Raw genomic sequence first — 27,615 nt, forward strand, 5'->3', positions numbered from 1 at the left:
CCTCAAGGCATATCTGCCAGGACCCATATGTCTGGAGGTGATTTCTGCATTTGCAGTGAAATGCCTAATACCTGATGCTTTTCCCCCTTTGCATGTGCCTTCTTCGCCGAGGGAAGAGGCTAAGGATGTATGTTTGGGGGGGGGGGTGTCCAAACATAAGAGTCCACTTTATGCTTTCCTGCCACAGGAAAATGAGTGGGCTAGATCTCTTGACTGCCTACCCTGCCCAACAGTGGCTGGGACCCAGCTGGCACACATCACACATTGAAGACCTTTGCCAGAAGACTATGTGGGGTGTTTAAGACTTTCTGGGATACTGCCATATATTCCAACAGATGACTGCCACACCTTGGCTTGAGCAATAGACTGTGGCTCTGGTGCTGATCTACGGTGGCCAGCTCTGGTTTAGGAAATTCGTGGGAGATTTGGGGTGGTTCTTAGAGAGGCTTGAGTTTGAAGAAAGGAAGGAGGTAAGTGGGGCTATGATACCGTACAGTATGACCTCTGAAGCTGTAGTTTTCTCCAGGCCAACTGGTCTCTACGGTCTGGAAATGTAATTCCAAGAGAACTCTGGACCCCACCTGCAGGATCATAAACATACATGACGCATCTGCAGGATGCCCTAGAGCATCAGTGGCATCACAGACCTTTGTTGTGGTTGTGCAGTTCCCTGGTCTTCCTGACCTCTTGATGCCAATGGGATGAAGGGCCAAGGGCGTACTTGCCAGCAGACCCTTTCTGCCACTCAGAGGGATGTCATCAGGCACTGCTTTGTGAGCAGTGGATCTAGTCAGGGATGCTAGGGACCTCAGCACACTCACTCTGCACCCTGGACCATGAAGCCTGGAGCGTCTTGCTCCCCTACCTCAACAAAATTCTGATATGCTGCAGATGGTGGGTTCTCAGGATTTGGCTTTTAATCTCTGAAACTTTTGAAGTAATTAAACGAAACTATGGTAGAGATCACTATGAACTGTTGCATTACATTCTCATTTTGTAAGCCAATCTATTTGAAGAAATGTCCATCAAAACTCCAAGCATTTCTACAGCATGTCCCCCACCGGAGTAAATTCTTAAAATAAAGCTTCCAATGTGACTGAAGTTTTTTTCCACATTCCAGGCATTTATACGGATTCTACAAAGGGTGAATTCTTTGAGTGTCAGTTTGCTTGTCAGAGTGTCAGTTTGCTTGTCAGTTCTCTAGCCAGAGTTACACCATGTTAACATACTGTAAGCTGTAGTTGTTTAGTTTTCCTCCCTCTAGGCCCAAGTGGTACCCAGGCCACATGTATCCACGGGAGCGAAGAGTCCTTATTAGCCCGTTCCGGCCAACGACCTTGACGTCCTCGTCTTCCCTTGCCTTCACAGACAGGACTAAGGGGGGAGGCTAAAAATAGGTGTTTGAAGTGTTGTTACCTTCGTTTTCATGTGTCATTCTCAACAAAGCTTTCGTTCAGCCAAGGGCCTCAAGCCCTTGAATTGTAGACACCTGTATCCTGAGCATAATCTTCCAATAAACCTTTTGGAACCAAGAAACCTTGTGCTTCTTGCAGAAGGGGGGAGACAAACTCTAAATAACTGAAATTCCATAGTCTAACAGGTAAAAAAGGTATCCACTATCCCTGAAGCTTCTTCCACACTCCAGGCATTCATATGGTTTCTCCACTGTGTAAATTCTTTGATGGACATTAAGCTTATTACTCTGATTGAAGCTTTTTCCACACTCCAGGCATTTGTATGTCTTCTCTCGTGTGAATTCTTTGATGGTTAGTAAGATGTCCACTGTGACGGAAGCTTTTTCCACACGCCACGCATTTATATGGTTTCTCTCCCGTGTGAATTCTTTGATGGACAGTAAGACTTCCATTGCAACTGAAGCTTTTTCCACATTCCAGGCATTTATATGGTTTCTCCCCTGTGCGAATTCTTTGATGGACAATAAGATCACCGCTCCGACTGAAGGTTTTTCCACACTCCACGCATTTATATGGTTTCTCCCCTGTGTGAATTCTTAGATGGATAGTAAGAGTTCCACCTCGACTGAAGCTTTTCCCACACTCCGAGCATTTATATGGTTTCTCCCCTGTGTGAATTCTTTGATGGACAATAAGTTCGCCACTCCGACTGAAGGTTTTTCCACACTCCAGGCATTTATATGGTTTCTCCCCTGTGTGAATTCTTTGATGGTTAGTAAGATTTCCATTCTGATTGAACCTTTTTCCACACTCCAGGCATTTATATGGTTTCTCCCCTGTGTGAATACTTTGATGGGAAGTAACGTTTCTAGTCTCTCTGAAGCTTTCCCCACACTCCGGGCACTTATATGGTTTTTCCCCAGTGTGAATTCTTTGATGGGCACAAAGCTCTCCACTCCGGGTGAAGGTTTTTCCACAATCCAGGCATTTATATGGTTTATACACTAGGTGAATTCTCTGATGGGCAACAAGATATCCACTCAGACTGAAGCTTTTTCCACACTCAGAGCATATGTATGGTTTCTCCCCTGTGTGTATTATTTGATGGACAATAAGCTCTCCACTCTGACTGAAGCCTTTTCCACACTCTAGACATTTATACGGTTTCTCCCCTGTGTGACTTCTTTGATGGACAGTAAGATTGGTACTCAAAGAGAATTTTTTTCCACACTCCAGGCATTTGTATGGTTTCTCCCCTGTGTGAATTCTTTGATGGAGAGTAAGATGTCCACTCTGTCTGAAGCTTTTCCCACACTCCAGGCATTTATATGGTTTCTCCCCTGTGTGAATTCTTTGATGGACAGTAAGATCGCGACTGTGACTGAAGTTTTTCCCACACTCCAGGCATTTATAAGGTTTCTCTCCTGTGTGAATTCTTTGGTGGACCATAAGACTTCCACTCCAATTGAAGCTTTTTCCACACTCCAGGCATTTAAATGGTTTCTCCTCTGTGTGACTTCTTTGATGAATAGTAAGATGTGTACTCAAATAGAAGTTTTTTCCACACTCCAGGCATTTGTATGGTTTCTCCCCTGTGTGAATTCTTTGATGGACAGTAAGATGTCCACTCTGTCTGAAGCTTTTCCCACACTCCAGGCATTTATATGGTTTCTCCCCTGTGTGAATTCTTTGATGGACAGTAAGATCGCCATTCTGTCTGAAGCTTTTCCCACACTCCAGGCATTTATATGGTTTCTCCCCTGTGTGAATTCGCTGATGGACAGTAAGATCGCCACTGTGACTGAAGCTTTTCCCACACTCCAGACATTTATAAGGTTTCTCCCCTGTGTGAATTCTTTGATGGACAGTAAAATTTCCATCCCGATTGAAGCCTTTTCCACACTCCAGAAATTTATATATTTTCTTCTTATTTTTCCTGGTAACAGTGCATTCCATACGGTTTACTCCGTTATATACGTTTTGTACTCGAAAGTCTCTGTGCTGTAAAAGGTCAGAATTATTCCTCTCTTTCGATGAATGTTTTCTTTTCTGCTTCTTTAGGGCACCATTATATTCAACACTCTCTTTCACATCTGAATATGTTTCTTCTTTGTTAGTCACCAGATGTTCTTCCACTTCATTCCATGACTTCCATACGCCTCCTGCTGAAAAGAAGATACATCCGGGTTGATGACAAAGCACATTCCCTGAATATCCTGTCAGAGTTTCCTACTTTGCCTTGTAATGTTTTCATTTGCACTCTGTGAACGCTCAGGGGTTCACAGAGGTTACGTTCAAACAGTCTGTATCCAGTTCTCACCCTCTCTTTCTCTATTCTTTCTAAATTTCAAGCTGAGTAAATTGCCAGAGTAGTCATTTGTACAGTAGAAAATATAGCCCAAGTGGACAAAGGGAGAGTATGTACACAATGAAGGCCTTCTAGTTCAAAATGACCCAATGTTAAAAACTTCCTCTTTTCCTCCCTGAGTTAATGAGGAGTGGTTGGGAGGGGCCTTTCTTGGGAAAGTGTTTCTCAAAGGAAATGTTTTCCTATGAGATCTGTCAGGAATTGATGTGGATCACATTACTTCTTATATTGACCAACCATTGCAATAATAGATGCAGCAGGTACCCTGAATGTTATGCAATATATCTCTGCAAAGGAAGCGGCAAGAGAATGCCTTTTTCAAAATGAACACTGGGAATTCAGAGAACCTACTGCATCTATTATTATAATGATAGGTCAATACATCAGTATGAAAATAATGATTTTTTTAAAAGAGACCAGGTGGCATGGGGGAGGGAGGGGGACCACTTCCAGGACAAGAAAAAGCAGTGTAGTTTGAAAGGGTCGTAGCCACTGCTGTAGCTCTGGGCACCATCCCACAGAGGCTGCCTTAACCTGTTGGTGGTGACCTCTGCCTCTTTGCTCTGGGTCAGCCCAGACAGGATACCCCACTTGGGACCATGTTCTGGGGGTGGGAGGACTTGGGTGGTGAAGCTTTTGCCCACCTAGGCTTCCCCAAGCAAAGACAGGCAGTGTGTTCATCTGGAATTATATGGAAAAATAAGAAGGGGTGCTGTGATGCCACTGATGACAACAGCCCCCTTGCTAGAAAATCCTCATTATTTAAGGCACCTGAGAAAATGCAAAAATGAAGAGGGAGGGCAGGCCTGAGAACAAGAACCGTACTCAAACTGTTTCCAGAGCTTGTGGATCAACTGCTAGGAAAATCAGGAGTAAGTCAAGTGTGAAGAAAAGGCGAAGGAGAAGTTCAGACTGTGAGGACAAACAAGGCCACAGAAATGCAACAGCCTTTGGAAGGAAATGCAGGCCACACAGAACCCCATGACAGCTACCTGCCAATCCCTCCTCTTCATCAGAGATCAGGGGAAACTGCTCCTCCTCCTCCTCTTCCAGCCAGGAGATGAGGCCAGGCTTGGCAATCTGAGGCCCTTTTTATCCACAAAACAAACAAACAACAACATTAAAACACTTCAGTGCGCACGTAAGTTCAGCAATGCCAAGCAACCTGAGAACTAAGTAATTGTCAGAGAAGCCAGCAGGGTTTCAGACACATCTCAGCTCAGGAAAGGCAAGGCATAGACTGGAGGGAAGCCCCTGCTTAGACTGGCCCCCTCCACCTTCTCCAGCTCAAAGCTACTCCAGGTGCCTCTTGTGATACTCTCATGTGGGCCACGCAAAGGACGCCCAGGTAGTAGCTCTTTCTCTGCAAAGAAAACCCACAACCACATAAGAGGAAGGATTGTGGAAAGCGGCAGAGGTAAGTCAGTGGGCCCAGGGCAGGCACGGTCTGTCCTTCCATAGCAGGGGCTTCCTTACAGTCACTCCTCACAACAAGAAGGAGACAGCCCAGGAGAAAGGGATCCTCACCCAGACAAGCCACGTTCACAAAATTCTCCAGCATGACTTCCTTATAGAGAGTTCTCTGGGATGGGCTCAGCAATCTCCACTCCCTCTGCGTGAAATACACAGCCACCTCTGCAAAGGACACCCCACCCTGGAAGGAGAAGAAAGAAGCATTTCTTAACATCACTAGAAAGCTGGTCTACAAGAAAGAAGATCCAAGATTCTAGTGTGGCTTAGTGAGTAGAAAGACAGACTAGGACTTGGGACGGCTGAGTTTGAATCTCTGCACTTCTACGGAAGCTCCTCTGGGGACGTTGGGCCTGTCTGTCTCTCAGCGTAACCTTCCTTACAAGGTTGTTGCTGTGAGAATTAAGTGGAGGAGGCTGATGTGAAAAGCAGCTTTGGGTCCCTGATCAAAGAGAAAACTAAGAAATAAAATAAAGAAAGAAGAAGCAAAACTAAGAATGGTAAAACCAAAGTGGAACTCCACCAACAAAGGGGTGGCAGAAAGAGCCCTGTGGGGACATTGGGCTCTTCCCTCCCAGCCCTCTTGGGGGGGCATCTTTGGGCCAGAGGGAGCGGTCCTTAGTCACAGGGGCCATGTAGCTTTTTGAGGAAGAGTCCAGAGATGTCCACATAGAGGAGCAAATGCTTTTTGGTGGGTCGTTTGGTGGACAGGATTCTTTTTTTCTCTGAACATGGAATGCTACACAGGGGGGGGACCATTTTCCCACCTTCAAAGTGGCCAACCTTGATATCTTGCAGCACCAGAACCAAGGGGAAGAAGTCCAATCCCCTGAGCCTTGCAATGGAGAAGGAGCCCACCCTGCTGTCCCCTGGACGCCTCCCCAGTGACCGCTCTCTCTCCTACCTGAGCTGCTTGCATGGCTAGTCCTTTTCCTTCACCACAGGGAGGAGACACTGGAGAAGTCGTCAAGACTGTATCTTCATTGCTGTCTGGTAAGGAAAGAAAGAGGCAGGGACATCCTTTTTTCTAAAGATACAGAATAAATATGCTGGAAATGAGGGGCTGAGGCGATGGGATGGGCGGGTTGACTGGAGGCAGTTGTTGGGAGATTCCAGCTAGGAATTAAAATCTCCCCGCACAATGAAAATTAACCCAGCGAGGGGAAAGTTTCTGCCCTCTCCCTCTCTGCTGGACATGATGCATTTCTGTAGCAACAGGATATTAACAGAGGGAAGCATCCCACAATGTATTCCTACATCCACAGTCTTAGTCGAAACCACCTTGAATCCATGCATGAAAAGGCCGGGGGACGTGCCTTAAATCAATACCAGGCACTCCATCAGTTCAGGTCTCCACCACTTAATTCTATTCAATAGGTGGGCCCGGTCTGAGACTCAGGCTTGTACATGTGTCAGACTGGAGCTGTTTCTCTTCACTGCTGACCTCAAAAGAGATCTTGCACCTGTGGTGAATGATCTATAGCAGGGGTCCCCAACCCCTGGGCCGTGGACCGGTACCAGTCTCTGGCCTATTAGCAACCGGGCCGCACAGGAGGTAAGTCGCAGGCAAGCGCAGAGCTGACGCCAGGGAACAGGCTAAAAATCTCCAGGGGAAAAAAGCCTGTCTCCTCAGGGGATCCCTTTCATACTTGCTCTCCAAGCCCCACCACCTCCTCAGGCATTGGCTCCTGCTTTTCCCTCCTTTGTCTCCAGGCCCAATCCTGAGGCTAGGAGGTTGCCTGGGCAACAGAGGCCTGCACGGAAATGGGCCGAGAGGAGGCCTGAGGCCTGAGGGAAAGGCTGCCTTGAGGCCTACTGCAGGCTGCTCCCCTCCTCAGCCTCAGGCCTGGGCTCCTGGCAACCCCCAGGCCCAGAAAAGGCTCTTTAGAGGCTGAACCTAAAATAAGCAATTGCATCCCTTGTCTCAGGCCTGAACGTTGATCAAAATGCATCAAAGTCCTCATCCCTCTCAGGCGGCAAATATCAAAGTCCTTTGTGTATAGGACCATCCAGCCCCAAGGTCCTGTCCACCCTATAAATATCTGGGCTCTGGCCCAGTCAAAGAGTCCACGCTTCCATGGGAACCAAGTGTCGCACCCTCAGGGATCACCCTGGGCTTCTCTTCACAGATGCCGCTCTTTTTCTGCAGACCTCGCTTCTCGTCTGATAGGTACTCTTCCCCTCAAACATACTCGATTACCCATTTCCCAGCTATATTCCTTGGAACTATGTTTGCTTGATACACGTATGAATGCTGCTTTCCTTTCAATAAAAAAATACCTTTGTCTTGGATAAAACCTTGTCTTGTCAGCTTCCTGTGGGATGGACACTGTAAAAGTTGGTGGGAAATCCCGCTAGTTATGGACCTCTCGCTAAGACTGCTCCTTGCTTGCTAATTTCCCCCCAATTTGCAAGGAGCCTCATCCAGGTAATATAAGGGAGGTTCCTGCTCCTTGTACCCTTTCCAGCCTCTCCCGTTCTTTGCTTGCCCTCCCACATTGCGACAATAATCGGGGGCTTTGGAATGCTGTCTGGCAACTAGTAACTTGACAATAGTAGATGGAAAAAGAAGGCAGTGAAAAATTAGGATTTCAGAATTCAAGACGGTCTCTTGCTCCCTGCCTGCTGAAAAAGGACTATGGGTGAACTCAGTTTGGCTTCTGGGAAAATTCCCCATACAAGCTGGAGAGTAGGTGGGAGCTGTTCAATCCACGGAAAAGGGAGGAGAGAAAGTGGCACGTGTGAGCAGAGGCTCCCTCTTGGCATGGCTCCTTCAGCAGCCCAGAATCTTGGCCCACCTGCTGTGGGATTTGTTCAGCACCAACCTACTTGCCACCCAAGTCTTTGCCAACATCTGCCATCTTCTCATGTCTCTGCAACCCCATGCTCCCCTCTCTGCACCTTCCCAGTCCCTTACCCAAATCTACAGTGGGTCACCATGCAAAGTCTGGGCTTGAAGGTCACTAGATCAAAAACTCTGGAAACCACTGACCTTGAAGGCCTGTGTCAGGCACCCTTCCATTGACCAGGGTTAGATCTGACAGGCTGCAGAGAAGAGCCTTGTCTCTTACAGCCCCTCAGGCCTCGCCCCTTCCCCTACAGCATCCAGGCCCAGATGAAAACAGAACGACCTTCTCTCTTGTGGCCCCATCCTTTTCAATCCCCTCCAAGGAGGTTGGACTAGCCTCCTCATTATACAGCCCCCATAAGCATGTGAAAACAGGACCTTTAATCCAAAGTCATTAAGATGACAGCAATCAGAATGCTAGGAGGGAGATAGAGCCAAACTCATACAGCCGTGGGGATTCTACAAAACAGGTCTCCTTTCTCACACGCCACCTCCCCACGAAATACAGTGAAGCAGCATCACTCCAGCACCAAGGGAAGGGATTTCACACCCCTCTTGAAGACACACTGCTGCGGGGGGGGGGGGGTCACAGGAGAGAAGATGCTGAATGTTACTGGGAAGAAATACCATAGATGCCAGAACAATTCTGTGTTTATGATCCTCCCCACCCCACAATACCTTTCTTTTGGCTACATCCTCAAGGGCTGATTTGGAGGTAGGCAACAGTTTTTTAAAACCATCTGAGATGCTCGAGGAAAGGACCTTTTCCCTCAAGACAGACAGCAGCGTGTGAATTTCAGGCTTCCTCAGCAGAAAGGAGAAGATGCTGCGAGGTGCCCCATTCACCCTTCCTTACCTCCCTCCTGCTCCTGCTCGATGCCCCAGAACTGCAGCCTCTGCCTTCGATCTGAGGGAGCCTCGTCTCCCTTGGGGGAATCAGCAGGCCCTTCTGTCAGCCCCTGAAACAGCAGGCAGGCACGGGGAGGCAGATGAGGGAAGGAATGGTGCTGGGAAAAACCTGGGAAATGGTCTGGTTTTGGGGAAATGTTGGGTGCTTATTGGGGAGTGGGATTGGTAGGAGAGTCCTTTACATCGGTTGCCCCTTTGGAGCTCCCAGGTTGGATCCGTCTCACCTGCTCTTCCTGCATCTTGGCCTCTGCCTGGCTCAGCAGGAATCCTCCTTTCAGGGCCTCCGCCTGGGAACTGGTCTCCAGTCTGTATTCCCAGCAAGACCACAGAGTTTCCTTACTCGGCAGTCAATCCTTTTTTCAAGGCAAGGAATAACCAAATGCGCAGAGGTCCTTGTTCTGTGAAGCCAAAAAGATGAAGTGCAAGAAGATATTTTAACAGTTTTATTCTGCCAACTTCCTTGGGCAGGTCCCTTGGAAATGAGGCATAGAAATCCACTAAACAAGTCTATAGAGTTACTCTCTGCAGAGCCTACTGACTTCAATGGGCTTAGGAAGGGGTAAGGCACCTTAGGACTGCATTGTTAACACTGCACTACTGCAAGGAACTCTGCTGGGGTGCCATTCCTCCCAGGGCTTCTCCCTTAAATTTTATCACCTCAGCTACTCTCAGACTGAGTCAATCAGGATGTTGTATTTTGGAGTTACCATAGAGATCGCTCTCACTGCCATTATACTGTATGCTGCACACCTTTATTGGCGCTGTTTCTTAAGGATTTTTTCTTTGAGTTCATCAGGTTCACAGTGTCTATCTTGTGCTCCTAATGGATGATGCTGATTTTGCCAATACTTAAATTTTTTTGTTCCTCCGCTTAAAATTTATTGCTGCCACTTTCACCTCCTTTTATTTGTGTTCTTGGACACTTGGGGATCTGTAAATGCCTTCAGGAGCTATCATTAAAGATGTTTAAAATAATTTGGCTTCCGTTTGCATCCTTGTCACACTTACCAAGAGCTTCCTTTTCCGCACTGGAGCTCTTTGAAGACTGCTCTAGCCTTCCCTATCAGGAATGATTTTATGCCCTCCGCAAACGTGGCCACGCTGGCGCTCCAGACCGAGCAGTCCCGGCTCCAGACCTGGCCTCTCCCTCCCTTCCCTGAAGCCCCCACCGTGGGTTGCCAGGAGAAAGGAGCGCTTCAGAGGGCAACTCCATGTTACACCCTAGACCCTGGGTGAGATTCCTCCCTCCCCAGGCTGTGCCCCCAGATCTCCAGGAACTGCCCCGGCCAGAGCTGCCGGGCCTCCTCTCCCTTCTTCAACCCCGATGAAAGCCGAGCTCAAGGCATTCCACAGGCACAGGAAAGCGGGTTCCCCACCACCACCTCCCGCATGCATTGCAGGGGCCTCCTGACTTTGCACAAAAGAGGCCGCCCCCTCCCTCCCCCATACACCACCAGGGAACCGCTTCGGAGGCCTGGATGGGGCGGTTCCAGCTCTGGATCGGCGGCTGCTTTGGGCCTCGCCTCTCCCACCCCCATTTCTCCTGCCGCCCATTCCCTTCCCTTAAAACAACATCATCTGGCGGCACCTTAAAGGCCGGGCGCCATTTCAACCCAACAGTAAACCTGAAACGTCGTCGCCTGGTCTTCCAGGCGCCCCCAGATTGCTTTGCTTTCCTTGCGGTCCGGCAGCCTGGCCCGGCGGCCCCTCCGCCTTCTCCGCGTCTGCGCTCCAAACTCACCGGCGAAGGAGCCGCGGCGGGGCGCGTGGGGAGAAGCGGGGCCCCTTTGGCGAAGCCTCGCCAGGCCCCCTCCTGGCGGTGCCTCTGGGAAGGGGGACTCGCTCCCCTTAAGCCTGCAAAGGACAGCGGGGGAAGGAGAGGGAGGCGCGGCCTTGGCAAGCTGGAGACGCAGCACCGGATTTTACGCAGAGGATTCCTCGGTCTCTCCACCGCGGGGCGGGGCGGGGCGGGGCGGGGTGGGAGGGGAGGAGAGAGGTCTCTGCCAGCGCTCTCTCTCTCTCTCTCTCTCTCTGGGAGGGAAGGTGGCAAGGTATAGACCCGTCTGATCCGAGGCTGGATGCTAAGCAGGATCTGACCGGGTCAGAATTGGCTAAGAGATCCCCAGAGAAGAGCAAGGTTGGGCTCTGGAAGAGTTAAAGGGAGACAGGCAGGACTGCCAACAGAAGGAAATGTGGAAGCAGCACCCCGCCCCTGAGAAAAAGAGTCCCTGGCGCTTCTCACATCCAGAACCAGCTTTCTCCAAACTGTCTAGTGGGTTGAAAGGGCCTTGCGCTGAAAGGGAATTGCATCCATGTCACATCCCCAGAGGAAGAGATCGTGCACCTCCAGAGTCCCAGCCAAGGCACAGCTCTGTCTGCTCAGTTTCACTTTGCCATCTTGCCTGTGCCGTACTCACACAGAGGCTTACAAAGGCCTCCTCGTCTTCATTTTATTCTCACAACATTCCTGTGAGGTAGGTTAGCCTAAAAGAGTGTGAGCAGCCCACGGTCATCCAGCAAGCTTCCATGGTAGATGGGGAATTTAACCTGGCTCTCCCAGATCCTAGTTTGATTCTCTTAACTGCTACACCATGCTGACTCTCCTAAATGCTCCCTGTGTAAAAGGCCTCATACACACACCACATGTAAGAAGCTAATACAGAAAGAAGATCATACTCAAACTCTCCTTATAAAAGCCCGCCTCCCAGGAAGCATTGAAAAATATCATACCCCTTTCCCACACTGCCTCTCTTTCTCTCTCTCTCTCACACACACACACACAAAAACTCAGTCACACACATGAGTATTCTGCAACTCCAGATACGTTCTCTAGCCCACTAATTTCTCCGTTGGCTCTCTTTGGGTTTATTTTATTGTAACTTAAAGAACACTCTCCACATTGGCGTGGGCTTTTCAGCTGTAATGTAACATTTTGGACAGTTTCAATTCGATGTGGGGGGGGGCGCATTTCCTAGGACTCACTTCTGAATTTCTTTTCCTTTGGGCTTTGTTTGAACCTTACTTTGCTATAAATCCCACAGGATGTCCTTCTGGGGCAGCTAAAATATTTCCTGGGTCCTGGTCTTGGAGGATTCTTGAAGGGGTCTTTGCAAGGGAGAGAAGACTCCTGTCAGCCACCCTGAGTGAGTCACCGTCCAGGAATTCAACAGGGTAAGCCATGCTGGACTCGGGCAGGAAAGGAGGAGAGAAGCAGCAAGGACCAGCTGGCTGGCAAGAGGGAGAGGCTGCTGGAGACACTGATGGGCTAGGGGTGATATGGATGGAGAGGCGGCCCCAGAGGAGACTCTTTCAGAGACCGGCGGGACTCCCTCATCTTATTCCCTCCACCTCTTTATATTCCCACATGAGAATATCATAAAATCCTGACTGGATCAGCTCAGTGGCCGATCCAGGCCAGCAACCTGCCTCGCACAGTTGCCAACCAGTTACTGAGAGTGGGGGAGAGACCATGACACTGAGAGATCTCTGTCTTTTGGTGCTACACCTCTGAAGATGCCAGCCACAGCTGCTGGCGAAACGTCAGGAACTACAATGCCAAGACCATGGCAATACAGCCCGGAAAACCCACAACAATGACCATTGAAGAATTACACAATTTTTAAGTTGACAATGAGGAAATTGAAGTTGTTGGGGGGGGGGCACCCATAGCCCCATGACTTGTGCCTGATCTGAGCTATGGGGAGTGTCTATGAGAAGCCGTGGGGTGTGTGCGCGTGCACAGGTGTGGGGAGAGATGCAGCTGTCTGCAGATTTGGCATCCTAAACTATGTCTGGGCAGGGGAAGGGGAGGAGGCTCTTGGGGAGCCACTTGAGCCCCGCTCTGCTGTGCTGCATCAGCGAAGCCTGCGTAGTTTGGAGAGACCTTGGCCTCACTCCGAAGTGCACGGGAGTAACTCTTAGTTGGCTTCCTAAGCTCTTCCAGCTCGGGGTTTAGGACTGCACCACACGTTGTCTCGAAATGCCATTCTCCAATTGTCCTAAGGCTGGCCAAATCTGTACCTTTTAAGCTGCTCTTCTGCTACCTGGACTGGTGCTTACCTGGGGCGCTTCAGATGCTTCAGGAGGTGGGCTTGTAATAATTTCTTTTTGATGACAGGCATAAGAACCTCAGAGTTTTTTCAGCGGTATGCTGTGCAACACTCACATTTTGGCACCTGAATGCTTCTGTGCATTTTTCCTGGAAGCGAAATAGTATTTGGGCTACTTGTTTTATGTTAGTCATTTCTGCTCTGCTGCCGTTCTGTGTAGACAAGACTGACCTTGATGGACCTTGTCACCAATCAGAAATCTGAGAACAGGACTGGAGCAGGGCTTAAAGAAAACAAAATTACATAGTAAGATCCTACTTACAGCAACAGGCAGTATGGGATGTACTCGGTATAGGTCGTAGTCTCTGAACTTGTGCCCAAGCAGCTTTCTAAACCATTCTGAAAACAGTAGAAAACCATTATAAAGAATTATATGGAACAGCTGAGGAGCCAGCTCTTGAAGGGAGATTATTGATCCTAATAAGGGCTCTGTATAGGAATACCAAGATCCAGGTAAGGACAGATTCCCAAGGCCATCTCACAGAAGCCATAAGAAGGCCCTGTAAAGAGCCAGTTGGTAAACCCACTCATCAGACCTTGTTACTGTTTCCTTGCTGCAATTCAAAAAAGTGTGAACTGATCAACAGTTGTGTCCCTGTGTGTTTGCTGTTAAATCAAGGAAGCTTGCTTCCCATGCTCACTCCCTACTCTATGCCATTCTCTGACCTAGCACCACTCCCCTCTTCCTATTATATAAAAGGGAAGCCGTATTCCAGACGACTAACTTCCTAGCCCAGTGCACCTCTAGACGGCACTGTAGTGGCAAGAAGCCCAAGCAAGGGAGCCCGTGCCTCCAGAGAGTGCACCATGGCGGGAAGTGAAGGCAAGGAGGAAGCTCTCTCCCACCTCCCCCCCCCTTCACCTAGCCACAATTCAGTAAAGGAGGAAGTGGAAATGTCCTCCCGCCAGCGATCAGAGTGGGGAGGAAGTGGCAATGCCCAACTGACTCACCTCAACCAACTGACCCACCTCAACTTCACCCAGCAGGAATCAAGGTGCAGAGCAAGAGACAGTAACTGCCCACCCTTGCCCCATCTGGAATCAGGCACCTTATAGGTGGCAATGCCCACTCCCCCTCACCCGGACATGATCAGGCATGGAGAACGTGGCAATGCACCCCTTCACCCAGCTGGTAATCAGGCGCAGAGCATGTGGCAATGCCCCTCTCTTCAATTGTCAGGAATCAAGCACAGAGCAGGTAGCAACGCCCGCCCCCTTCACCTGGCCAGGACCACGCACAGAACAGGGAGCAATGCACCTTCACCTGGTCGCAGAGGAGGCAGCAATGCCTGCCCCCACTTCACCCAAGCGGGATCAGGCACGGAGCAGGTTATAACGTCCACTTCCCCTTCACCCATCTGGAATCAAGAGAGGAGCAGGCGGCACTGCCTGCCTCCCCTTCATATGGCCAGTATCAGGCATGGAGCAGGGCACAATGTGTCTCCCTTCACTCATCCAGGATCAGGTACTGAGAAGACAGCAATGTCCACTTTCACCCAACTGACATCAGGCATGGAGCAGACAACAATGACCACCCTTCCTTAACCTGCTGGGATCAGGAACAGAAGAGTTGCCGACGCCACCCCCTTTACTCAGCAGGAATCACATATGGAGTAGATGGCAATTGAGAGTCAAGCAGGCGGCAATGCCCATCTCCCCTTCATATGGCTGGGATCAGGCACAGAGCAGGGGAAAATGTCCCCCCCCCCTTCACCTGGCCGGGATCAGGTACTGAGCAAGTGGCAATGCCCCTTCTTTCACCCAACCGGGATCAGGTGTTGAGCAGGAGGTAATGCCTGCACGCCCTTAACTGTCTGGGATCAAGAGCAGAGCAGATAGCAACGCCGCCACCCCCCTTCACCCAGCCGGGATGAAGCACGAAGCAGGTGGCAACGCTCACCTCCCTTCACCCAGGATCAGGAGCGGAGCAGGCAGCAATGTCCCCCCTACACCCAGTGGGTATCAGGTGGGAACCAGGTGACAAAAAAACCCCTTCCCCCAGTTGGGATCAGGAGCGGAGTAAGTAGTAATGCCTGCCCGCCCGCTCTTTCTTTTCTAGAGCCCGGTTTTCCCCACCCTACAATGGGTTTTGTTGCTAGTCTGTAATATTCCCATAGGGCTTCATAGAATGGATTCCTCTTCATAAATCTGGATGGGGGGCATTCACATACATGCATGCAGGAAAAAACTGAGGTTAGACTTCACAGTGCCACTGAACTTCAGTCCTATTTTCCTACCCTTAACTGACATGGCTCCCCTCTGCATGCCCACCACTTCCACTTGCGCACTCTGCTCGCCGCTATGGTCAGGTTACAGAGGGAACTGGGTAGGGAGATTGGTCAAAGGGGGGATAGGTATGCAGACACTGGATCCAATACACTGTCCCCTGTCCCAGTGCTGCTAGTATTTGATAAGCCACTAGGCAGATACATGGGGGAGGATGCCGCTGGAAGTGACAGCCTGTCAGTGTGGCATGTACAGGTTGAGAAGGGGCTTGTCACCCAAAATGATGAACGTCTGTTTCAGCCCATCAGCTGGATGGTTTCTTCCCCCTTTTGTGGTTTGCATGGGCAAAACATCAGCTGAGCTTCCCTGACCTAAATCTGGCCTCTCTCCATGTGGGCACTGAACCAAAGGCCCAGCCATCCTACCTCAAGGCATACCTGCCAGGACCCATATGCCTGGAGGTGGTGTTTGCATTTCCAGTGGAATGCCTAATACCTACTGCTTTTCCTCCTTTGTGTGTGCCTTCTTCACTGAGGGAAGGGGCTAAGGGTGCATGTTTGGGGGGAGGGTCCAAACATAAGACTCCACCTTATGTTTTGCTGCCACAGGAGAATGAGTGGGCTATATCTTTTGACTGCCAACCCTGCCCCACAGTGGCTGGGACCCAGCTGGCACACGTCACACATTGAAGACCTTCCCCAGAGGACTATGAGGGGTGTTAAAGGCTTTGGTGGGACGCTGTCATATATTCTTACAGATAACTGCCATTCCTTGGGCTGGCACAAGGCAAGTGGGCCATGGACTCTGACTCTGATGCTTATCTAGGGTGTCCAGCTCTGGTTTAGGAAATTCTCAGAGATTTGGGGTGGTTCTTGGAGGGGCTTGAGTTTGAAAAAAGGAAGGAGGTAAGTGGGGATGACATACCATACAGTATGACCTCTGAAGCTGTAGCTTTCTCCAGGCCAACTGGTCTCTATGGTCACAAAATGCAATTCCAACAGAACTCTGGGCCCCACCTGCAGGATCGTAAACTTACATGACGCATCTGCAGGATGCCCTAGAGCATCAGTGGCATCACAGACCTTTGTTGTGGTTGTGCAGTTCCCAGGTCTTCCCTTCCTGACCTCTTGATGCCAATGGGATGAAGGGCCAAGGGGGTAGTTGCCAGCACACCCTTTCTGCTACTCAGAGGGATGTCATCAGGCACTGCTTTGTGAGCAGTGGATCTAGTCAGGGATGCTAGGGACCTCAGCACGCTCACTCTGCACCCTGGACCATGAAGCCTGGAGCGTCTTGCTCCCCTACCTCAACAAAATTGTGATATGCTGCAGATGGTGGGTTCTCAGGATTTGGCTTTTAATCTCTGAAACTTTTGAAGTAATTAAACGAAACTATGGTAGAGATCACTATGAACTATTGCATTACATTCTAATTTTGTAAGCCAATCTATTTGAAGAAATGTCCATCAAAACTCCAAGCATTTCTACAGCACCCCCAACCCCCGGAGGGAATTCTCAAGATGGGAAATAAAGCTTTCACAGTGATTGAAGGTTTTTTTGAAACTCCGGTCATTTATACAGTTTCTGCAAAGAGTGAATTATTTGATGATGTCCACTCCCCCTGAAGCTTTTTCCACACTCCAGGCATTTATATAGTTTCTTCTCTGTGTGAATTCTTTGATGGGCAGTAAGTTTTCTACTCCAGCTGAAGCTTTTTCCACACTCCAGGTATTTATATGGTCTCTCCCGTGTGAATTCCTTGATGGGAAGCAAGGTTTCCACTCCGATAGAAGCTTTTTCCACACTCCAGGCATTTATATGGTTTCTCCCCTGTGTGAATTCTTTGATGGATAGTAAGAGTTCCACCTCGACTGAAGCTTTTCCCACACTCCAGGCATTTATATGGTTTCTCCCCTGTGTGAATTCTTTGATGGACAGTAAGATTGCCACTCTGACTGAAGTTTTTTCCACACTCCAGGCATTTATATGGTTTCTCCCGTGTGTGAATTTTTTGATGGGCATTAAGACTTCCATTCCAACTGAAGCTTTTTCCACACTCCAAGCATTTATATGGTTTCTCCTCTGTGTGAATTCTTTGATGGACAATAAGATCACCACTCTGAGTGAAATTTTTTCTACACTCCAGGCATTTATATGGTTTCTCCCCTGTGTGAATTCTTTGATGGACAGTAAGCTGTCCACTCCGATAGAAGCTTTTTCCACACTCCAGGCATTTATATGGTTTCTCCCCTGAATGAATTCTTTGATGGACAATAAGATCGCCACTCTGATTGAAGTTTTTTCCACACTCCAAGCATTTATATGGTTTCTCCCCTGTGTGAATTCTCTGATGGACAGTAAGATTTCCACTCAGACTGAAGCTTTTTCCACACTCAGGGCATATATATGGTTTCTCCCCTGTGTGAATTCTTTGATGGATAGTAAGCTGTCCCCTCTGACTGAAGCTTTTCCCACAGTGCAGGCATTTATATGGTTTCTCCCCTGTGTGAATTCTGTAATGGGCATTAAGATCTCCACTCTCACTAAAGATTTTTCCACACTGCAGGCATTTATATGTTTTCTTCTTATTTTCTCTGGTAGCAGCACACTCAGTACTATTTTCTCCTTCGTACGTGTTTTTCACTTGAGAGTCATTTTGCTGCAAAAGGTCAGAAGTATTCTTCTCTTTCAATGAATGTTTTCCCTTCTGCTTCCTCAGGGAATCACTATGTCCAATGCTCTCTTTCAATCCTGAATATGTTTTTTCTTTGTTAGTCGCCAGATGTGCCTCTGTTTCATTCTGTGAATTCCACAGGTCTCCTGCTGAAAGGAAGAGAAATTTGGGTTGATGAGGAAGCACATTCCCTGAATATCCTTGTCAGAGTTTTCTACTTTGCTTTGTGATGGTTTTGTTTGGAGTCTGTGAATGGTCAGGGGTTAAGAGCAAATAGTCTGTACTCAGTTCTCCCCCTCTCTCAATTCTTTCTAAATTCCAAGCTCAGTAAATTGCCAGAGCAGCCATTTGTACAGTAATAAAAATAGCCCAAGCAGAGAAAAGAGAGAATATACAGTGGAGACCTTCTGCCTCAAAATGACCCAGTGTTAAAAACCTCCTCTTTTCCTCCCTGAGTGAGTTAACGGGAGGGAGAGTTGTTTGGAGAGGGGCTTTTGGGGAGAATACCTTTGAAGAGAGGGATAGTCATTCATGGAATAAAATAATGGAGTGTCCGAGGAGAGGGGGATAGCCAGATGGAGAAGAAATCTGACATTGAGAAACCTGAAACTATTAGAGTATTTCTGCATTTTGCTCTGACATATCGGAACAACTAGGGAAAGATGGATACATTTTTAACTCCGAGGAGGCAGCTAGGTACCGGCACAGGATGCCAGGCCAGAGGGGCGGGAAGGAGGCAGCAGAGAGGGAGCTTCAAAAGGGATTCGGTTTCGTTTTCCCGGCCATGTCGGATGTTCCTCTCCGCAGGTCCGGGGGGAACTGTCTGAGCAGCCTGTCTGGGCGGTTGACCCGCGAGGGTTAACCCTCAGGACTCCCAGTGAGGGAGCCTGGATCCAGGGCGCTGCGGGAAGAACCCCCTGGAAGTAATGCAGGGGGTAAATTGCTCGCTTGCTCCAACGGAGGCCGGCAGACTGGCGCAGCGCCTCGTGTGCTGCCAGGCCATGGAGAACGGCAATAAGCAGATTTAAGGTGAAAGCCTGTAAGTAAGCGAATCCTTTCTGATTCTTAAGCGTATGCGAAGGATTGGTGGGAGCTGAAGCTAAGAAGGCGCAGATTTCTTCCTCCTTTACCAAGTTTCGGAACTCAGTTGGCGTCCCCCCGCCCCCATGATGGCGACGAAAAAGCAGAGCCCAGCAATGAGTAAATCGGTGATGGCGACGCTACAGGGGAAGGGGGAAACTTTGGAAGAGTTGGTGAGATGAGCAGTTTTCGATGCTGTGCAGCCCTTTGTAGCGAAACTGAATGAAATGGGGCAAAAAGTTGATTCAGTGGAGAGCGAGGTGAAAGCCATTAAAGAAACAGCGACCGGAGCAGAGCAGTCTGCGCACGAGAACGCAGTACTCATGAAAGCAACAAGTAAGGAAGTGAAGCTTCTGGAGAATCAATTAATAGGATTGCAAGTGGACCGTGCCCAAACGGTACTGCGTCTTCAGAATGTAAAAGAGGAGGAAAATGAAAATTTAAAAGATGTGGTGTCTGGACTTTTGGCGACATTCGCAAAGGCAACTAAAGAAGAGTTAAAAAGCGACATCTTGGAGGTCCGGCAGACATCTTCAAAGTATGTAATGAAGCGGCAGCTGCCTCGTGAGATTATTATTGAATTTTCATCTAGGAAGACTCGGGACACCATTTTATATAATTCGTACAATGTGGACTTGGATTATTTGGGCAACAAGGTTAAAATTTTGAAGGATGTTCCATTTTTGGCTCGTAAAAGAAGATTCAGGTATAAAGGACTTGTGGCTTTCTTGAGGAAATGTGATGTGAAATATAAATGGTTGTTTCCAGAAGGTGTTTTGTTTAGTTATAACAATCAAACTTATAAGATTACATCGGAAGCCCAGCTGACAGACTTTTTGTTCAACCATCAGGAGTTCCATCAAGATGAACATCCAAAGTCTGAAGGGGAAAGTGGGGGGGAGGAGAGAGCGGGCGCAGCTGCTCCAGCTGCGCAGAGAGAATTGAGACCGAGACGCAAGGGGGGGGGGGAAGAAGATCTGATCCTGAATATGGCTGGTACTATATAAGATCTACTAATCTGATCGCATGTTAGAAAGTTAACTTTTAAGAAAAATTGCAGCATGAAGGGAATACAAGAGATGTAGTGTAGTGTTTACTGTTTGTATGTTGTTTTCCCCCTTTTCCCAGCCCCCCTCCCCTTTTTTCTCCCTTTTTCTTTCCCTTGTATTTTTGTAGTTTTTTGTAGTTTTCTATGTCAGATATTAAAAAATAAAAAAAAATAAAGAGAGGGAGCTTCAAAAGGAAGACATGCAGGAGAGGGTGGTGGGCATTGGAGAATGGAGAGGTTGAAGGAGGAGAGAGTCGTGAAGGATTAAGGAGGCAGTGCTATAGAGTCGAAGCAGCAGCAAGCAGCAAGGCTCAGAGAAGAGACGGCAGGGACAGAGGTCCAGTCTCAGAAAGCCAGGGAGGAGGGAGTGGAGGCTCTGAGCCCAGCCCTGTCAGGTAACCCAGAACGTCTTGTCAGGCACGCCATTACAGCCTACCAGCCAGATAAGCAGGCAAGCGAGTAACACCAAAGGAACTCAGGTGAAGGAAACACTGGCAGCACACGAGGTCAGAAAGTCCAGTCAGGCCTGGACGAGCTGTACGACTGTAGTGTCTACTCTGAGGCCATTGGATCAAACTTCACATTGACATTAAGAAGCCTGAAACTATTGGAGTATTTCTGCATTTTGCTCAGAGGTATCAGAACAACTAGGGAAAGAGGGATACGTTTTTAACTTTTTCATTTTCTCTGCTGTTCTCTGTATGTTCTTTTTTGTGTGTATCAATTGTACACTTTATTTTTTAAGACAAAATGTTCTGTTCCTGAAATCTGAGTCCTCTGATTCCTACAGCCACAAAAAAGCCTATAACATTACAGAAGTTTAACATCTAGGGAAGGAAGGATGCATTTTTACCTATTTCATTTTCTCTATGCTCGCAGGTTGTCATCTTGTGCTGTTCAGCCTTTCCCTCTTTTTTGTAGGTATTAATTGTATTCTATAGTCCTTAAGGTAAAAAAAAATTGATCTTCTGGCAACCAGAAAAATCCACTGGAGCCACTGCTACACCAAAAATGTGTCTAAGCCAGCTCTGGAGCAGCTCAAACGGTTTTGACACCCTTGGCTCGTGCCCTCCAAGCCATGTTGCAGGGATTCAGGAAATGAGGGAATCCAAAGAGGAAGAGGGTCCAGTTCCTGCCTGCACCCCCAATAGAGGGAGGGCATTAGCAAGCTGGCTTCCCACTAGTTGCCTGGGGCAGTCCTTAATGCCATAAGCTAGCAGCCAGCAGGGGTACTGGTGATGGCTGTGCAGCCAGGAGTCACACAGAGCTGATTGGTGCTCCTCTACTTGTGCCCATGGTAACTGCTTAGTGCTGCCTAGAGGCTGAGGGTCAGATTCATCTGCATTGGCTGGATCACCACAGAGGTAATTTCTCATTACCCTTGACAAAAATGGGGTCACTGGGGTTGTCTTCACATACCTGGCATTGACACACAGGTAATGATGGAGCTCAAAATTAAGGAATGAGCTAAATGATCTGCTGCAGAGAAAGCAAACAATTGCCATTCCTGCATGGGTTCTCCGCCCCGAGCTCAACGCTTTTGGGAAGCAGGTTTTTTTCCTGCTTGCCCACCATACTGCAGTGCGTTTGGCACCTTCAGGGATTCCCCTGGTTTTATCTCTGTCAAAACTGTTGGGAAAGATCACATTCATTTCATGAAATGGAGAGCAGCATTTCACTGGGACAGTGATTCTCAGAGAGAAAATGGGAGAGAAAGAAATTCAGTCTTATATACATACGCCGCGGAGAGAAATGGCCAGTGTTTCTGCCTTATCTTACTTTCAAAAGGGGACTGCAAGGAAAGAGACCAGCCATAGGAAGAACATAACTGGGATGATTTTAATCTGAACAACAACCCCTAAAACCAATAAATCTTTCTCCTTAAACATCACGGTGAGAAAGGCGGACTATAAATCATGTAAATAAATTAATTGTGTGTGGAAGGGAGATGCGTTTTTACGTATTTGGGTTTTCCTGGGATCAGATGTCCTAGTCTATGGTATTCAACGGTTTCTTTTCTTGTTTGCATCCATGGTATGGTATTCTCTTTAAGATAAACACTTCTCGTGTGTTTTCTGCACCCATGAAAAGCGTCATTCTTGGGGTCACGCATAACACGCTGTAAGAGAGAAACGGGGAGCTCCTGCTTTCTGGAGAATCCCTCTGACAAGTGTGGTTTTAAGAATTTCCCCCAATCTCCATATTGGCTGATATAAAAGGTAGGAGATTTTGATAGTATTAAACAGGGTCTGTTTCAAGAAAGCAGCGTGAAGTTCTTAGAGGCCTATTTAGACAGCTCTAAGAAAAAAGTAAGGCGGCTGAGTAGCATAAAGGCTCCTTGCTGAGGTCTAGCAACTCGAGACCAATGCCAGCAATATAAATTCTCATTCTCCGTGGCATAAAGAGGCCATGCGGGGTAGTTCTACATCAGTTTCCCATGCCAGAGGTGAAACCACCTTTCTTTCACTCCCCAAAGGACTCCCCACAATTTGGGAACATAACCCACATCGGCTCTCCACCCTTCCACTATGATAAGGGAGAAACGCTCCCCTCCCTACCAAAAAAGCTCCAGAAACTCTTTTTTTTTTTTTAGCAATTAAACATGCAAAGAGAGCAGGAATGGGAAAAAATTAAGGATCAAGTTTACATTCAAAAAGAGAATCCAGCTTCAGAAGTGAGTTCACTCTCCATTCACTTCCGTTTCTCTAGCGGAAGCAGGAGTGGCAGCTGTCAATCTCCCTTCGGCTTTGAAGGGAGCAGCACACTCCTGCCTTCCCACAACACTTAGCTGTTGACCCAATGTATATGCTACCTCCGAGTCCACTTCCTCCCACAACAGTCAGCCATTCACCCAAAGTACATGCTGTCTCCGAGTCGTCCACTGTGGGCAAGCCTTGCAACCCTTCCAATGCAATCAGCACTCCATCTGTCCCACCCCCTTTCTCTCTGGATCAGCTCTTCCCCTCTTAGAACCCCTTCAGAATTTTCCTTGGGGACTGAAATCAGCTTCCTGACTGGCTGCTCCAGACAATAGGCCATCCATCGATAAGAAGAAGAGATTAGTCAGGCCTAGGGTTCAAAATAGGCTGGGACAGGAGGGGGTTCAGCTGCAAGATTATATTGGGTTGCTGTCCAGGTAAAAATCTCCATGTGCCAGGCCCTTCAGATTCACTTACAACACTCCTCAGTGATGGGGGGCAGGGGTGACTTCCTATGAGATCTGTGTAGAGTTGTGGGGGGTCATTTTTCTGCTTTCCTATCGCAGGCATCTCCAGTTAAAGAGCTCTCATGGGTAGCAGTGTCTGGGAACATCCCCGGCCAGAGAGCTGCTGACAATTGGATAGGACAATATTTGGCTAGGCTTAGCATAAGCAATCTGACGTGGGAGAAAGAGTTTGACCATTTTCATATGACCAAGAACTAAAAGACCGCTTCAACATTTAAAACCCAGCCAAGCTAATTTGAGGTCGTTTTGCACACTTTTTTTTCCATAATGGGTCTGGCCTCGTACCACTTTGAGTTATCATCTCTTTTCTGCACGCTTTTTTTGCCTTTAGTTTTCACTTCAAGTTTTCTCTTTGTTCTCTGTTTTTTTTCTGGTTCTTTTGAGAGCACTTCCAACCTCAGCTTTTTTGGAAATATATTCTGAGTTACCTTTCTTCCTTGTGAATAATGTTTCCTCCTTTTTTTGTCTCATCCCACCCACCTCCAACCCACTTTTGGATGATTGGGACATTCACCATCATCGAACCACTCCTTCCCTCCACCTTCCTTTACCTCCACTTCTGGTTTTGATGGGGGTTTTTTTTGTTAAAAAGTCGTTTTCATGTTGCTTCTTCTATTGACCAACCATTGTAATAATAGCTGCAGCAGGTTCCCTGAACACTCAACGTTGTTTTTTTTAAAGAAGCCTCTAGTCTCTTCCATTGCAGAGACAGGCCCTTTTCCTTACTCTTTGTAAATTAAAACCAGGAATTCAGAGAACCTGTTGCATCTATTATCACAATGGTAGATCGATACAGCAATATGAAAATGACTTTAAAAAACAGCAAAAAAACAAGTAGAATATGGGAGGGAGGGGGACCACTTTCTGCACCAGAAAAAGCAGAGTGGTTCGAAAGGGTCATAGCCACTGCTGCTGCTCTGGGCTCCATCCCACAGAGGCTGACTTAACCTACTGGTGCTGATTTCTGCCTCTTCGCTCTGGGTCAGCACAGACAAGCCACTCCAGTTTGGACCTTGTCCAGGGCTGGGGAGATATAGAAATTTGTGGTGGATCTGCTGCCAATTTAGGCTTCCCAAGGCAAAGACAGGCAGTGTGTTAATTTTGAACCATATGGAAAAGTAAAGCAGGGTGGGTGCTATGATTCCACCAAAGATGACAGTCTCCTCGGAGCTAGAAAATCCTCATTATTTAAGCCATCTGAGGAAGAAAAGAAACTGACGGACATGCGGAAGAACATGCGGAAGCAGACATGCGGAAGAACCATACCAAAACTGATTCCAGTGCTTGTGGATCAACTGCTAAAAATATTAGGTATAAGTCAAGCATACAGAAAAGTCTGAAAAGCAGCTCAACCTAAGAGGACACACAAAGGCACAGAAGTGCCACAGCCTTTGGAAGGAAGCACAGGCCACACACAACCCCATGACAGCTACCTGCCAATCCCTCCTCTTCATCAGAGATCAGGGGAAACTGCTCCTCCTCCTCTTCCAGCCAGGAGATGAGGCCAGGCTTGGCAATCTGAGGCCCTTTTTATCCACAAAACAAACAAACATTAAAACTCTTCAATGTGAACATAAGTTCGGCAACGCCGAGCAACCTGAGAACTAAGTAAGTGTCAGAGAAGCCAGCAGGGCTTCCTCCACAGCCACATTCTCAGCCCAGGAAAGGCAAGGCCCAGACTGGAGGGAAGCCCCTGCTTAGACCACCTTCTCCAGATCCAAGCAACTCCTCACTCTTCTTGTGATACCCTCTCATGTGGGCAATTTCTGCTGCCAGGCAGCAGCTCTTCCCCTGCGAGGAAACCCAACAGCCCCTCCCACACCAGACGAAGGATCATGGAGAGTGGCAGAGATAAGTCAGTGGGCCCAGCACAGGCAGGGTGTGTCCTTCCATAGCAGGGGCTTCCTTACAGTCACTCCTAACAACAAGGAGACAGCCCAGGAGGACGGGGTCCTTACACAGAGAGGCCACATTCACAAAATTCTCCATCATGACTTCCTTGTAGAGAGATCTCTCAGCTGGGCTCAGCAATCTCCACTCCCTCTGTGTGAAATACACAGCCACCTCTGCAAAGGACACCCCACCCTGGAAGGAGAAGAAAGAAGCATTTCTTAACATCACTAGAAAGCTGGTCTACAAGAAAAGAAGTCTGAAGATTCTAGTGTGGTTTAGCAGGTAGAATGACAGACTAGGACTTGGGATGGCTGAGTTTGAATCCTCATACTTCTATGGAAGCTCGCCTGGGGACGCTGGGCCTGTCTGTCTCTCAGCCTAATCTTCCTTACAAAGTTGTCATGAGAATTAAGTGGAGAAGAATGGTGCGAAAAGCAGCTTTGGGTCTTTGATCAGAGAGAAAAATAGGATAAAAATAAGATAAATGGAACACCAGCAACAAAGAGGAAGGGGAAAGGGCCCTGTGGGGACATTGGGCTCCTCCATCCCAGCCTTCTTTGTGGCATCTTGGGGGTGGTCCTTAGTCACAGGGGGCTAGCAGGTTTTTGGGAAAGAGTCCAGAGTTGTCCATATAGAGGAGCAAATCCTTTTTGGTGGGATATTTTGGGGACAGGATTCTTTTCTTCTCTAAACATGGAATGCTACATAGAGGGTGACCATTTTCCCACCTTCAAAGTGGCCAACCTTGACATCTTGCAGCACCAGAATCAAGGGGAAGGAGTCCGATCCCCTGAGCCTTGCAATGTAGAAGGAGCCCACCCTGCTGTCCCCTGGACACCTCCCCAGTGACCCCTCTCCCTTACCTGAGCTGGTTGCATGGCTGGCCTTTTCCCTTCACCATATGGAGAAGACACTGGAGAAGCCATCAAGAGTGTATTTTCATTGCTGTCTGGTGAGAAAGAAAGAGGCTGGGAAACCCTTTTCTGTAAAGATACAGAATGAATGTACTGCAACATTTCTGCCCTCTCTCTCTCTCTCTGCTGGTCATGATGCATCTCTGTAGCAAGAGGATGTTAGCAGAGGAAAGCATCCCACAATGTATTCCTACATCCACAGTCTTAGTTGAAAACACCTTGAATTTATGCACGGAACAACCAGGGGGAAGTTCCTTAAATCAATACCAGCCACTCTGTCAGTTCAGGTCTCCGCCACTTAATTCTCCCGGATAGGTGAACCAGGTCTGAGACTCAGATTTATACATGTATTAGACTGGGGCGGTTTCTCTTCACTGCTGACCCCGAAGAGATCTTGCATTTGCGGTTGTTATGATTATTATCAATAGCACCACACACACCCCTCTCCAGCCCGAGCAAGGGCCCTAACTACCTGATTAAACCATTCCAGTTCAAGGGCTAAACTGGGGAGGGCCCAGAGCACCCTCCCTGCCTCTCCGGGACACACCCTCTTTGGTCAGGTTTTGCCCTCTCGCAGGCCAAAAATGAGGCAAGGACTCTGCCAGAACAAAGAAAGAAGCCTAATTTTTTTTAAACTGCTACATGCCGTTAATTTTTTTTCACGAAGACTGGGCAGATTAACCCATGACCTTGGGGACCCTAATTTGGGTAGAAAAGCTACATGCTAATGTCTTGAATAAAAAAATTAAAACACAGGCTAAAAAATCTCCAGGGGGAAAAAAGCCTGTCTCCTCAGAGGATCCCTTTCATACTCGCTCTCCAAGCCCTGCCTCCTCCTCAGCCATTGGCTCCTGCTCTGCCTTCTATTGTCTCCAGGCCCAGTGCTGAGGCTAGGAGGTTGCCTGGGAAACAGAGGCCTGCAGGGAAATGGGCCACCAAGAGGCCTGAAACTCAGAGAAAGGCTGCCTTGAGGCCTACTGAAATCTCTCCCCTCCTCAGCCTCAGGCCTGGGCTCCTGGCAAACCCCAGGCCCAGAAAGGGCCCTTCAGAGACTGGGTGGGTGATAAATAGCCACATTCTTCGCTAGGGGGCAAAGGTGGGGGGAACAGGCTTCCAGGGAGCTCTCCTAGGGCGGCTTAAGGACCTCTTCGTATGACCCCCAGAAGCACTCCCACACTTCACACTGGGCCAATTTGGATCCTGAAGGTTGTTGAGGTAGGGTTTGGAGCGAGACTGTAAAAGGCCCAGCCCAGGAAGGGAGGCTGTTCACTTCTCAAAACTGAGCGAGACTGGGGGCAATTTTGGAGGAGGTGATAGAATAATCAGAAAAACGTAAGCGATTCTATTATATATTGTTTTTAATCATGTAATTTGTTCTAATCATGTAACTAGCACGGGCTGTATTGCCGTGGTCTTGGCATTGTAGTTCCTGACGT

General features: G+C 48.3%; 1 pseudogene; it reads right to left on the minus strand.

The window, feature by feature from the left end:
• Positions 1-901: 901 nt before the first annotated feature.
• Positions 902-26,893, minus strand: LOC129327275 (zinc finger protein 420-like; annotated as a pseudogene).
• Positions 26,894-27,615: the final 722 nt, after the last annotated feature.

Source organism: Eublepharis macularius, chromosome 4 (assembly GCF_028583425.1).
Source record: "Eublepharis macularius isolate TG4126 chromosome 4, MPM_Emac_v1.0, whole genome shotgun sequence".
Lineage (NCBI taxonomy): Eukaryota > Metazoa > Chordata > Lepidosauria > Squamata > Eublepharidae > Eublepharis > Eublepharis macularius.